The sequence below is a fragment of the Neovison vison genome, chromosome X, assembly GCF_020171115.1.
Source record: "Neovison vison isolate M4711 chromosome X, ASM_NN_V1, whole genome shotgun sequence".
Lineage (NCBI taxonomy): Eukaryota > Metazoa > Chordata > Mammalia > Carnivora > Mustelidae > Neogale > Neogale vison.
The window spans coordinates 42,363,584-42,376,364 of record NC_058105.1 but is presented as its reverse complement, the minus strand read 5'-3'; the positions used below and the strand labels follow the sequence as shown (position 1 = coordinate 42,376,364).

At 41.3% G+C, this 12,781-nt stretch overlaps 1 protein-coding gene across 2 annotated transcripts in view; it reads left to right on the top strand.

Moving 5' to 3' along the window:
* The window catches only part of IL1RAPL2 (interleukin 1 receptor accessory protein like 2), a 1,343,934-nt gene that overhangs the window by 722,749 nt on the left and 608,404 nt on the right, over positions 1-12,781 (top strand). The gene's annotated exons all lie outside the window — the stretch shown is intronic.

Below are 12,781 nucleotides of genomic sequence, written 5' to 3'. Positions count from 1 at the left end.
GGAAGCAGGCTCCCTGCTGAGCAGAGAGCCCGATGTAGGGCTCGGTCCCAGGACCCCGAGATCATGACCTGAGCCAAAGGCAGGGGCTTAACCCACTGAGCCACCCAGGCACCCCTATAGTACTCATTTTAATGACTTCCATCAGCAGGTGTCACATAAAATCCCATCTTCTCCAACTGCTAAAAATAAGTAAAAACTCCCTCCACTCAAACTTATGAAAGCAAGTGAGAAGAAAAATAAAGATTTAAGTAACACATGAAAGAATGTATTTGAGGGACATAGAAATATTACTTATTGTTAGGAGCAAAGGCCCATTATTACAAGTACAAGTAATAGTCCCAACAAGGAAGGAAGCTATAAATTACCACTCCTAGGTCTACAAAGACAATGAGAAAGAGCAGTGTCACTGGAAACTGGCAATAACAGAGTGGACCTGACAAGAGCTGTGGCCTTAAAAGAACATATGAACTGTGGCAGATAAAGGGATTGAGCAGGATAAACACCCTAACCCCTTTTAGCTCCTGCCTTCTGATTTCCTCCTAGCACCTATGGAAAATTAAGCAAAAGTCAGAGGGCAAAATCAGGAGATAGAATCAATAGTCTTCAGATTCCCCAGGCATAGAATAGGTCAGACAGGGCAGAGGTTAGATCTATGGGAAGAAGTAGAGAAGTAACCACACAGCCTTCTAGCTGTGACATTCTGGTTGCTAGCCTGGGGCCCTGTGGTTCTGTAAGACAACTGTGTACTCTCTGCCAACTCTGAGCCATGGTAGTTAACACATGGTATTTGTATGTTTACATGTTATAGTCAGAGGTAATCAAGGGGGTTTTCTGCATAGGTGTTGTGTACATTGTTGGACTCAAACACACATAAAAGAAGGACCAGGTTGTTTCTATAGGATATGACAGATTCTTAGTTTCCAGGGAGGCCTAAACCCTAACTCTTACAGTTGTCATGTGTTTTTATATTTGGAAGCCTCTCCATCTTCATGCCTATGGGAACTTACCAGTGGACACCAAAAGCATGCTGTGACCTGGGACCTCAAGTCTCTATTTGAATTGTCCTTCCTTTTCTTTTTTGAGAAAGATAATATTCTGACAGATAAAAAGGAACATATGATGATCATTATTCATTAATATAACTGTCTATAATTTAGTGGGGTCCTCCATGCAATTGTCATCAGTCTTCTCAGTATTAAAGCACTCACTATATGCCATTCACTGTGCTAAGCTTGGCCTCTATATTATCTCAGTTTAAGTCTCAGTGAAAATCTTTGTGGGGATATTATTATCCTCATTTATAGAAAAAAATATTAAGGTTCAGAGGGATGTAGAAAGTTGTACAAAGCTACTCAGCTAACAAGACCTGGTTCTGTGTTCAAGGCAGTGCTTGCTATTCCAGAGTCCATTTTTTAAATCACTACTCTTTCCTGCAGTGATCCTGGATTTAAACCTAGCTTTGGTCACAGGAAACACTGATGCAGAAAAGCCTGTGAGAAGATAGAAGAATGTTTTATTTTAATTTTATATTTGAAAAAGGAAAATTGATCAGCTCCAGAGTTAGCAGCTAGGAGTAAAATCTGGGTCATCAACTTTTTCCTTTTCTTATATATTCAACTATCTCATCTAATTTTTCTACTAAATTCTTTCTTCTTTCTTCACATCTCTCTTCCTCACTATCATCGTTGTATAACAAAGCAATTTCTTCCTTGGGAAATGCTAAGCACCGTTCTTAGAAATAGACCAAAAATGGTGAAGCAAATAGCTTTTCTAGCTCTGTGTGGGCAAAGATTTCTATAGCATTTTACAATTGACAAATATTAATCACAATAATAACTAACATCGAGTGCTCCCTATATGCCAGACTGTTTTAAGTGCCTTGGATAGATTAACTCAGTTTCTAGAACTACCGTATTAGGTAGGTATTATTATTATCCCCATTTTCCAGAAGTGACTGGAGACTCAGATAAATTAAGTGACTTGACAAAAGTCACACAACAGTTTATGACTTGCATTTTGGCTACAGGGCCCATTCTTTTAGTCATTGTACTATACTAATGGATCAAAAGAAAAAACTAAACCCCAAAGAGTTCCTAAAGCTCCTAAGTGCTTTCTTTTTTTTTCCTAAAATGCATTTCCATTCCTCATACTTTTTTTCTTTCTTTTTTTATTTTTAAAGATTTTATTTATTTGACAGACAGAGATCACAAGTAGACAGAGAGGCAGGCAGAGAGAGAGAGGGAGGAAGCAGTTTCCCTGCAGAGCAGAGAGCATGATGTGGGGCTTCATCCCAGGACCCTGAGATCATGACCAGAGCCAGATGCAGAGGCTTTAACCCACTGAGCCACACAGGCACCCCTCCCAAGTGTTTTCTTAACTGCTTCTCACAGTTTCAAAGTATATCCTTGAAAAAAATGTATTGATGTAATGGGAAAATGTTTTTCTACTCAATAGTTTAATAATCTTCCCTGCTGGCTTTAAAGTCTCTGTGTGCCCTATCAGGCTAAGTGTAAAGTGATTTTGTTCCACCTACCCAATGTAAAGACACTTGCCCAGACTTCATTCTGGTGTACATCTAAATTTAGAGGTGTACAATATATTATCACCAGTGCTTTAACAGTAAAAAGTATGCATGCTGCATGATCAATTTCCAAGTGCTAGTCTACTTTTCTATAAAATGCAACATTTAATTTTTTACCTAAAGAAAGCTGACTAAGTCAAGCCTGGTTGTCCATGGAATGTAAGGGATGTGTGGGAGGGGGCTCTCTCTCTCCTCTATCTGAACTCCATCAATTAACAAAAAGAGGTGAGGCTACTTATTGGTGACTGTTACCATCTTTTTACAGACAAGGAAACTGAAATAGTTTACACAGGGACACGTGGCTAACACACGGCTGATTAGAAGTTCAAATCCTGTACTTCTGATTTCTCATACATGTTCTTTTTTTTTTTTTAAGATCTTACTTATTTATTTGACACAGAAAGGGAGATCACAAGTAGGCAGAGCAGAAGGAGGCAGAGAGAGGGAGAAACAGGCTCCCTGCTGAGCAGAGATCCTGATGCGGGGCTCAATCCCAGGACCCTGAGATCAGGACCTGAGCCGAAGGCAGAGGCTTAACCCACTGAGCCACCCAGGTGCCCCCATGCATGTTCTTAATAACAACAGTGACTTGGATTGCTCTGTGAAATATATCTCTTATGCATTTTATACACTCACATCACTAACACAAAAAGAATGCTCTCAAAATTGTTGTTTCAGAAAAAGTTTCTGAAAACCTTCTGAAGATCTCTTTAATGACTCTAAGTGTCCAGAGGGACTCAAGTGGACCAGAAAGAGATTTTTCATAAGATCAAATTGAAACTAAATAGAAGAAATTATACCATTGGGACTTTAGACCACATCTAGCACAACTTATTTCTCATATATGACAAAACTGCAATCAACGAAGTCAAGTGATTTGCTTGTATAATGGAACCCATTTCTCCTTTTCATTTTTTAAAAAATTTCTTTTCAGCGAAACAGAATTCATTGTTTTTGCACCACACCTAGTGCTCCATGCAATACGTGCCCTCTTTAATACTCATCACCTGGCTCCCCCAACCTCCCTGCCCCTGCCCCTTCAAAACCCTCAGATTGTTTTTCAGAGTCCATAGTCTCTCATGGTTCACCTCCCCTTCCAATTTCCCTGAACTCCCTTCTCCTCTCCATCTCCCCATGTCCTCCATGTTATTTGTTATGCTCCACAAATAAGTGAAACCATATGAAAATTGACTCTCTCTCCTTGACTTATTTCACTCAACATAATCTCTTCCAGTCCCGTCCATGTTGCTACAAAAGTTGGGTATTCATCCTTTCTGATGGAGGCATACTACTCCGTAGTGCATATGGACCACATCTTCCTTATCCATTCGTCCATTGAAGGGCATCTTGGTTCTTTCCACAGTCTGGCGACTGTGGCCATTGCTGCTATAAACATTGGGGTACAGATGGCCCTTCTTTTCACTACATCGGTATCTTTGGGGTAAATACCCAGTAGTGCAATGGCAGGGTCATAGGGAAGCTCTATTTTTAAGTTCTTGAGGAATCTCCACACTGTTCTCCAAAGAGGCTGCATCAACTTGCATTCCCACCAACAGTGTAAGAGGGTTCCCCTTTCTCCACATCCTCTCTGACACACGTTGTTTCCTGTCTTGCTAATTTTGGCCATTCTAACTGGTGTAAGGTGATATCTCAATGTGGTTTTAATTTGAATCTCCCTGATGGCTAGTGATGATGAACATTTTTTCATGTGTCTGATAGCCATTTGTATATCTTCATTGGAGAAGTGTCTGTTCATATCTTCTGCCCATGTTTTGATATGTTATCTGTTTTGTGTGTGTTGAGTTTGAGGAGTTCTTTATAGATCCTGGATATCAACCTTTTGTCTGTATTGTCATTTGCAAATATCTTCTCCCATTCCCTGGGTTGCCTCTTCGTTTTGTTGACTGTTTCCTTTGCTGTGCAGAAGCTTTTGATTTTGATGTTGTCCCAAAAGTTTATTTTCACTTTTGTTTCCTTTGCCTTTGGAGACATATCTTTAAAGAAGTTGCTGTGGCTGATATCGAAGAGATTACTGCCTATGTTCTCCTCTAGGATTCTGATGGATCCCTGTCTCACGTTGAGGACTTTTACCCACTGCGAGTTTATCTTCGTGTATGGTGTAAGAGAATGGTCGAGTTTCATTCTTCTACATATAGCTGTCCAATTTTCCCAGCACCATTTATTGAAAAGACTGTCTTTTTTCCACTGTATATCTTTTCCTGCTTTGTCGAAGGTTATTTGACCATAGAATTGAGGGTTCATATCTGGGCTCTCTACTCTGTTCTACTGGTCTATGTGTCTGTTTTTATGACAGTACCATGCTGTCCTGGTGATCATAGATTTGTAGTAAAGCTTGAAATCAGGTAACGTGATGCCCCCAGTTTTATTTTTGTTTTTCAACATTTCCTTAGCGATTCTGGGTCTCTTCTGATTCCATACACATTTTTGGATTATTTGCTCCAACTCTTTGAAGAATACTGGTGGAATTTTGATCGGAATGGCATTAAAAGTATAGATTGCTCTAGGCAGTATAGACATTTTAACAATGTTTATTCTTCTGATCCAAGAGCATGGTCTTCCATCTTTTTGTGTCTTCTTCAATTTCTTTCATGAGTATTCTGTAGTTCCTCGAATACAGATCTTTTTCCTATTTGGTTAGGTTTTTTTCCAGGTATCTTATGGTTCTTGGTGCTATAGTAAATGGAATTGATTCTCTAATTTCCCTTTCTGTATTTTCATTGTTAGTGTATAAGAAAGCTACTGATTTCTGTACATTGACTTTGTATCCTGTCACGTTGCTGAATTGCTGTATGAGTTCTTGTAGTTTGGGGGTGGACTCTTTTGGGTTTTCCATATAAAGAATCATGTCATCTGCAAAGAGAGAGGGTTTGACTTCTTAATTGCCAATTTGGATACCTTTTATTTCTCTTTGTTGTCTGATTGCTGTTGCTAGGACTTCTAATACTATGTTGAACAAGAGTGGTGAGAGTGGGCATCCTTTTCATGTTCCTGATCTCAATGGGAAGGCTGTGAGCTTTTTCCCATTGAGGATGATATTTGCTGTGGGTCTTTTATAGATTTTATGAAGTTCAGGAATGTTCCCTCTATCCCTATACTTTGAAGCATTTTAATCAGGAACGGATGCTAGATTTTGTCAAATGCTTTTTCTGCATCCATTGAGAGGACCATGTGGTTCTTCTCTCTTCTCTTATTGACTTATTCTGTCACATTGATTGATTTTTAATGTTGAACCATCCTTGTAACCCAGGGATGAATCCCACCTGGTCCTGGTGGATAATCATTTTAATGTGCTGTTGGATCCTCTTTGCTAGGATCTTGTTGAGAATCTTGGTATCCATATTTATCAGTGATATTGGTCTGAAGTTCTCCTTTTTGGTGTGGTCTTTGCCTGGTTTGGGGATCAGAGTAATGCTGGCTTCATAAAAAGAGTCTGGAAGTTTTCCTTCTGCTTCAATTTTTTGAAACAGTTTCAGGAGAATAGGTGTTATTTCTTCTTTGAAAGTTTGGTAGAATTCTCCAGGGAATCCATCAGGTCCTGGGCTCTTGTTTTTTGGGAGGTTTTTGATCACTGCTTCAATCTCATTACTAGATATCAGTCTATTCATGTTGTCAATTTTTTCCTGTCACCCTCGGCCCGCAAGAACGACAATCAGCCTGGTATGGTGTTAAGGCTTCATCCTGTTTATTTTGTCAACTTCCTTAGCTTAAATGCAGCAGGGTGACCAATAAGGGGCCAAGCAATGGGGAGAGCCAATGAGAGTCCTGTTACTATGCTGATTAAATTTGAAACAGCCAATGACTATGTCCTCCTTTAGGCGGGCTTCACCAGAACATTCGTTGTTTACTTGCAGCGTATTTTGCTGGCAGTGAGCCAAGCGCCATCTTGTAATGGTGGGGACTTTCCTGGCTGGAGGCGGTCCCCGACATCTCCCCCTTTTCTGTTTTATGGCAGAGATCGTGCCTGTCTTAGGTCGTCAGTAGCAGAAAACATCCTTACCCATCATCAGACACAAGATACCGATGATCTCTGTCCTGTCTTAGTTTGGTATGTTTCTCTACTGATCTTACCCATCTTTGACTACCGATCTAGCATGCTTAGCCATATCTGGGGAGATGTCCCAGCCTCTATTGACACAAGGGCTTGTACTATAGCTCGGCTCTGCTCTCGCTGCTGTATTCTCCATTGGCGAACTTTTCTGAATAGAAGCAGAATGCCAATAAGAAGGAGGACAAGAAGACCAATTGTGCCAGCCCATTGTTTGGTAAACTGGAACATATTGCTGAAAGTTTGAAATAGCTTTGGGAGGGAAGCTGGTTGCACACGCATACTATTTACTCGAGTTATCTCAGCCAGAAGGATTCATGTGAAGTTTTGAAAATTGTCAGACCAAGCACCCTGCAAATACTGGGAGAGCTGTTGGGAGACATTCTGTAAGTCACTCATATTAGTATAGGCTATAGGAGTTACACAAATTGCCAGGAAAGGTGCTATACATCCCAGTCCCAATAGGGCCCCCAATATGTCCACTTGTTCTTGAACCAAATCCACTCTCTGGTTGACTATCAGGATTCCTGCTTGCAGATGTGCATTGATCTGAGTCTGTGTTTGAAGGGCAGCCGCCCTTCCTTCTGCAAGGGTGTTCACAGCTTCCGCAGTGGGTATAGTTGCAGCAAGCGAGACTGCTGCTGCCGTGGCAGCTGCTGTAGATATAGCCAATGCTGTCACAACGGCGGCTGTGATACCAAAATCTCTCTTCTGTCTGGATAGCACCACCGGTAACTTGTCCTCTGGAATGGAAACTGGGATAGGAACATGGGTAGGGATATGCATAATCACAGCCAGCTTGAAGGCTGTGACATTCCAGCACTGGAAAGATAGCAATTCTTAGTGCAATTCAACGTTATCATTCAGCTTGCTAGCATTTGTTACGAGGAAAAGGAACGGTGGCGAGACGCGTATGGGAGTGGGCTGATAAGTAATATTATTGGGACAAGACACATTAACTGTTGTCTCAAAGGTACTAGAGTCATTTTGTTTATAAGAACAGTTGAAGAATTTGCCACCATTTAACATGGACACTGCTGAGATATCAGTACATGCTCCTAGCAAGTTACAGACCTGCCATGCATCAAAAGGAGAGGAGGGATTGCCTTGCTTTGGATTTTGAAAGGAATAATTGTACCCTGTAAAGGTATTATTTTTATAAGTAGGAAAGCATGGGGTGAATGTAAAGCTATGCATTTCGTTGATGTAAACTGAGCGCAAGGTACTCTGACATCCAGACCCTTCCGGTGGCCATACCCTGTTATTGGTGCACCTGGGCAACTTAAAAGGTTGATATGGCCCCGAGGCATTAATAGGTTTCACAGGGGCCAAACCCTGGATCACAGGTGGTCCCATTGAGGTATGTTTAGCAAGCCTTCATCTAGGACCGTGGAGCCGCCTTTTCCACTGTATTAAAAAAGGTCCGAGTAGTTTTTGCTTTTAGTGGAGTTCCATTGGCTTTCAGCAGGTCTTTTAAAGACCCTTCCAACCACACTTTAGATATTTCAGATTTCATTATGAACACACAGACAACAGACGTGGACGTTAAAGACACTAAATAACACATTAACTTTTTACACGCATATACTTCAGTCGACCTTTATTCCCCGCTTTACCGCGGAATTCTCACTTTTGAACGTGGCTAATGTCCCCGATTACCTGCAGACCTTTACTCCCCGCTTTACCGTGGAATACCCACTTTTGAACATGGCTAATGTCCCCACTTACCTGCGGACATTTACTCCCTGCTTTCCTGCGGATTACCTTGCAAGATTCCTTTATTTAGTTCCCGGGTGCCGGCGCCATTTATCGCCCTCGACCTGCAAGGATGACAAGAAGCCCCAGTTCAGATGTATCTTCTCTCTCTTTATTTCCTCAAGTCTACACACTTATATACGTTTACATGACCAGTCAGCGAGCAGGGTACAGGAGGGAGCGAATCAGGCTGTGCACCTAAACGAACAACTTTGCTAGCAACCAATGCTGTTTACTTCCTCTTTGGGCGTTCCACTTAGTCTCACGAGGCAATCCTAACCTGGCAACTAGCCAGGTGCCATCTTTTAATGGCGGAGGCTGCCCTGGCCAGGGGCCTGCCTCTGACATTTTCCTGGTTCAATTTTGGGAGTTTATCGTTTTCCAGGAATGCATCCATTTCATCAAGGTTGCTAAGCTTATTGGCATATAACTGTTGATAATAACTTCTGATGATTATTTCTACTTCCTTGGTGTTAGTTGTGATCTCTCCCTTTTCATTCATAATTTTATTAGTTTGAGCTTTCTCTCTTTTCTTTTGGATTAGTGTGGCCAATGGTTTATCAATCTTATTGATTCTTTGAACAAACCTGCTTCTAGTTTCATCATAGAGATACGTTATCTCTAGTTTCTACCTCATTGATATCTGCTCTAATCTTGATGATTTCCCTTCTTACGTGTGGAGTTGGTTTTATTTGTTGTTGATTTTCCAGTTCTTTAAGGTGTAGACACAGTCGGTGTATTCTGGATTTTTCAGTTTTTTTGAGGGAGGCTTGGATGGCTATGTATTTCCCCCTTAGGACTGCCTTTGCTGTATCTCATAGGTTTTGGACTGAAATGTCTTCATTCTCACTGGTTTCCATAAATTGTTTACGTTCTTCTTTGATCTCCTGGTTGATCCAAGCATTCTTAAGCAAGGTGGTCTTTGGCTTCCAGGTGTTTGAGTTCCTTCGGAACTTTTCCTTGTGATTGAGCTCCAGTTTCAAAGCATTGTGATCTGACAATATGCAGGGAATCATCTCAGTCTTTTGGTATCAGTTGAGTCCTGATTTGTGAGCCAGTATGTGGTCTATTCTTGAGAAGGTTCCATGTGCACTTGAGAAGAATGAGTATTCTGTTGTTTTAGGGTGGAATGTTCTGTATATACTATGAGATCCATCTGGTCCAGTGTGTCATTCAATGCTCTTGTTTCTTTATTGATTTTCTGCTTGGATGATCTGTCTATTACTGAGAGAGGCATGTTAAGATCTCCTACTATTAATGTATTTATATCAATATGACTCTTTATCTTGATTAATAGTTTTCTTATGTAATTGGCTGCTCCCATATTGGCGGCATAGATATTTACAATTGTTAGATCATCTTGGGGAATAGTCCCTTTAAGAACTATGTAGTGTCCTGTATCTCTGACTACAGTCTTTCGTTTAAAATCTAATTCATCTGATATGAGAATCACTACCCCGGCCTTCTTTTGAGGCCCATTGGCATGAAAGATGCTTCTCCATCCCTTCACTTTCAGTCTGGGTGTATCCTTAGGTTCAAAGTGGGTCTCTTGTAGACAACATATGGATGGGTCCTGTAATTTTATCCAATCAGCAACCATGTGTCATTTTATGAGTGCATTTAGGGCATTCACATGGAGAGTGATTATTGATAGATACGTTTTTATTGACATCGTGTTATCTTTGAAGTCTTTCTTTCTGTAGATTGTCTCTATATTTCTGTTCAATGATATTCTTAGGATTTTTGCTCTTTTACAGAACCCCTCCTTAATGTTTCCTGCAAGGTCGGCTTGGTGGTCGCATACTCTTTTAAAGCCTTCCTGGTCTTGGAAACTCTTTATCTCTCCATCCATTTTGAATGTCAGTCTTGCTGGATAAAGTATTCTTGGCTGCATGTTCTTCTCACTTAGTGCCCTGAATATATCTTGCCAGCCCTTTCTGGCTTGCCAGGTTTCTGTGGACAGGTCTGATGTTATTCTGATGGGCTTTCCTCTGTACGTAAGGAGCTTCTTTGTCCTAGCTGCCTTCAAGAGGGCCTGCCTACAATTATAATTCCTCATTTTTACTATTAGGTGTCTCGAGGACTTTCGAGAATCTATAATCTTGGGGGGAGACAGTTCTGCGTCTAGTACATGAACGCTGGTTACATTTGTGAGATTGGGAAAATTTTCATGGAGAACTTGTTCCTCTATATCTTCTAGACTTCTTTCTGTCTCCTCCTCTCCAGGGATTCCAATAATTTTGACATTGGAACGTTTCATGGCATCATTTATTTTCCTGATTCTGTTTTTGTGGCTTCTAAGCTATTTGTTCCACGCTTCCTCCCAATCCTTTCTATCTGTTTGTCCTCTAGATCACTAATTCTATCTTCTGTCTCAATTACCCTAGCTTTTAGAGAATTTAGATTAGATTGGAACTCATTGAGAACATTGTGAACAGCATCCCTGGTGGCTCAGTTCTGCCCTAACATTGTGAACATCATCCCTGGTGGCTTTCAGTTCTGCCCTAATAAATTCCGTTTTGTCATCCATGGCTTTCTCCAACCTAGCTATTTCTTGGATAATTGGTAGCCTGAATTCCCTTTCTGACATATTGTCTATGTCGATAGCCATTAGCTCTGTTGCGGAAAGCCCACCCTCTGAATTTTTCTTCTGTTGGGCATTCCTCTTCCTAGTCAATTTGGTGAGAGATGGCTGAATGGATGTAGCTGATGTATTGCCTGTGGTGCAGTCAAGGTGCACCCTGCAATGCTTCTGTGCAATCAGGAGTCCCCACCCAAACAAAAGAAAAAAGAAAGAGAGAAAAGAGAGAGAGAGAGACAGGGAAAAAAAAAGAAAGATGAAAGGGAAGGCTCAGCCCAAATGGGCCCTCAAGGTAAGATTTATGAAGTATACAAACAAAAACAAACAAAAAGATTGATGAAAGTATATGACAAGAGAAAAAAATATATATATAAAAGCAAAAACAACAACAACAACAAAACCTCATCAAAAAGAACCCCAAGTATAAGATTTATATACTATCAGGACAAACACAAATACACAGAAACACTGGCAGAAAAAAAAAAGTTGGGAGAGTGGTTATAAATTCTGTGTGGGCGAGGAAGGTTATTTTGATTTTTCCTGGATGTATCTTGATATCTTTGTTAAAGGACTCACCTTTCCTAAGATGAAGGGCGATTAAAAATTGGTTTACCTATAGGGGTAGCATTGATTGAGTAAAGAGGATTACCTTGAAGTTTAACTCTATATGAATATTAAAAAATAAAAGTAAAAATAATCAACTAAACTAAAATAAAATACAATTTTTTAAAAATTACATAATAGAAAAGCAAAAGAAAAACATGAGTATATGTATCAAAAAGCTCAGGTTAAAAGGTTATTATGGAATTTGATATACTGGACATCTCACTGTGATGGTAAATAGGTTAAAAAATTATCTGCATATAAAAAAATGAACCAGAATAGTGGGAATGAATTAAAAATAAAAGTTGTATCTATAAAATAGTGGTGGTTGTTCCCTTGTTTTTCCCCCCTAGTTGGCTTTCTGGGGGAGGGGCCTGCCAAGCGGGTTTTCAGGGAGTGTTCCCTGAGTTAAGTCCTCCTGCCCCCCTCAGGGGGTGCGCTCTGAGGAAACCGGTTTTTCAGGCTTTTGTTCTCTGGAGGTTTTTATGTTTGTTTGTTTGTTTGTTTGTTTGTTTTCTCTCACCTTGGCAACTTTTGATGGTTTTTGGAGGTGTAGAGGAAATCAAACTGCACCCAGACCTCCTTCTCAGAGAGAAGCCTCAGTCTGTTCCCCTCTGGGTGCTGCAGAGCACATAAGTTCCCCCTCAGCTGCTGGCAGAACACTTTCTGAGTCGCGGTCCCTGGGGACACAGGAACTCCTGCTTGTACCCAAAACCATGACAGCGGCGGCTGTCTGGGCAGCTCCAGACCGCCAGAGAGGTTCCAAGCAGCGATTGCACGCTGAGATTTTCCTGCTGGCGCGGGCTGGGAGTACTCGAACTTTCCGGGTCCGAGAGCGCCGGGGTGGCGCCTGCCTGCACCTCTCTCAGGGGAGGGTGTGGGGCACAACTCAGGATCTGATAGCACAGCACGGGACATGCTTGGGGACTGCAAAAAGTCTATAGTCTATGCTTCTGCCAGCTGGCGAGGCTCCCAGATCCTCATGCGAGCCAGACCCCACATGCTCTCAGACAGCTTGTGGCTCAGGGACCAAGACCTGGTTTCTCCGTCTCACTCTCTCTGGCTCAGTGCCAGGGGTGGCTGTCCTGGGTCCGGGGACTTAAGCCCCTTTCTCTAACTGCCCCATTCCCACAATTTCCCCCCATGATCCTTTGCTCTTATTGAGTGCTTTCAACCAGACTCCAAGTTAATGCTG